Source organism: Echinops telfairi, unplaced genomic scaffold, assembly GCF_000313985.2.
Source record: "Echinops telfairi isolate 266 unplaced genomic scaffold, ASM31398v2 ScPeMD7_1;HRSCAF=3_0, whole genome shotgun sequence".
Lineage (NCBI taxonomy): Eukaryota > Metazoa > Chordata > Mammalia > Afrosoricida > Tenrecidae > Echinops > Echinops telfairi.
The window spans coordinates 92,781,366-92,783,658 of record NW_022103896.1 but is presented as its reverse complement, the minus strand read 5'-3'; positions in this window follow the sequence as shown (position 1 = coordinate 92,783,658).

Below are 2,293 nucleotides of genomic sequence, written 5' to 3'. Positions count from 1 at the left end.
CACCAGCCATGCCTGTTCCATGACTGGTAGGAAGCCTACGAGTGCGAGCTCTGGGCTGACCGCATGCAAGAGCTGCCAGGTTGTTAGGTGCCAGCGAATTGGTTCCAACTCACCGTGACCCCGTGTAGTGCAGAATGAAACTCCACCCGGTTCGGTGCCAGCCTCATCATGCCTCTCATGTGGAGCCCTTGTTGCAGCCACTATGTCCATCCCCCTTATGAAGAGCCATCCTCTTTCCTCGGCCCCTCCACCTTACCAAGTGCGATGTCCTTCTCAAGGGACTGCTCTCTCCTGACAATATACCTACAGTACATAAGATGAAGTCTCACCATTATTGTCCCCAAGAAGCACACGGACTGTACTTCGTCAAAGATAGATTTGTTGTTGTTGTTCTATTGCCAGTTCATTACCCTTTCGTTGTTCTTTGCCAGCACTATAAATTCAAATGCTTCGATTCTTCTTTGGTCTGCCTTATTCAATATCCAACGTTCATCAGCATTTGAAAATACCCTGGCTTGAGTCAGGTAACTTTTGTTCTCTGACAATTTCAATCTTCTCTTTACTTCTGATGATGTTACCTTTTGATCCATTCGGCTGCCACCCTTGACTTCCTTCAGCAAGTGCTTCCAATCCTTCTCACTTTCAGCAGACACGGTTGTGTCCTGTGCACACTGCATCTTGTTAGTAAGCTTTCCTCCAATTCCGAGGCCACACTATTCGTTCAGAGAATCCAGCTTCTCTGGTTATTTTCTCAACACACAGACTGAGTAAGTATGGTGAAAGGATACAACCTTGACACATGCCTTTCCTGATTTAAAGTATGATGTATTCCTTTGTTTTGTTCACATAACTGCCTCCTGATCCATGTACAAATTCCCCATGAGCATAATTAAGTGTTCTGGAATTCTCATTCTTCTTAAGGCTATGTTATGATTCACACAGTCAAATGACTTCACATGGTCAATAAAGCACAAGTAAACGTCTTTCTGGTATTCTCTGCCTTCAGCCAAGATCCATGTGACATTAGGAATGTTCCACAACCTCTTCTGAGTAATCTGGCCTGAACCTCTGACCGCTCCCTGTCAATGTACTGCTGCAGCCATTGTTGGATGAGCTTCAGAAAATATTTACTAGCATATGAGCTCAATGATATAGTTAAAAGTGAACATAATTGTTTTCCTTTTGACTCATGTTTAATTTGATCTAATTTCTATTATCTTCTGCTTTGTCTTCAATTGGAGTTTTTGTATGTTATTTGTTGTAATTGTTAGAGCTTTTTTTCTTTATCGAAATCCTGGATCGGCTAATCTATAGAGACAGTAAGTAGATTATGTCAGGGGAAGTTAGGGAGTCATGGGAAGCTTATAAGAATGGATAGAAGTGGGAAGAAGTTGTTCTAATATTGATTGTGGTGATGATAATTCTTTAACTTATCTAAACCACTGAATTATGTGGTAGGTGAATTATGTGTCAATAAAACTGTTACAAAAATAAAGACAAGGAAATTGTGATGCTACTGTGTCCTTCACAGTTTCACCCTTCATGGTATTTTATTTGTGCTGTGTATGTTCTATTCATCTATTCACTTATTTTAATTTTAAAATGAAATTGTTGACAGAAAGAAAATCCTCCTCTTTGAGATTATACAAAAGGACGCCAAAATTTCATGGAAAAGTGAAACTGAAAGATAATGGACTTTTTCCACAAACTTTATGAATCCCCTTGTAAACCACGGGCTGCTGTTAGTCTATGCCACAGTAAGTACCAACCTTTAAAATCTCAGTGGTTTAAAAGGAACTAAAAAACAAACAAAAAGCTGGCCTAGGCCAGTTTATTCTGATTCATCACAACTGTGTGTGTAGAATTTTGCTCAGTGAACTTTTTCTCAGAAGTAGATGCCCCTGGAGAAGTGTGAACCTTCAATTTTTCAGTTAGTAGCAAAGCACTTTAACTGTTTGCACAACCCTGAGAAGGCATAGTTCTCCTCATGTATCATAGGTCGGAGAAGCCTCCAATTCATTAGTATCCTTCCATCACCACCGCTATCTGGAGCACCATGGGTAAAAGGGAAGAGAACTCTGGGGGTCTTTTCACTAGCAATGACATGCTCTAGCCTAGAAACTACATACGTCTCTTCCATCCACAACGAATCGGCCGCGTTGTTGTTGTTGTTAGTGCTGTCTAGTCACTTCCTGCTCACAGCGACCCTGTAAACCACAGAAGGAAACATCGTTCTGTCCTGCACCATCCGCACAGTGTTATGTTTGAGCCCAGTGATGCAGCCACTGTGTCC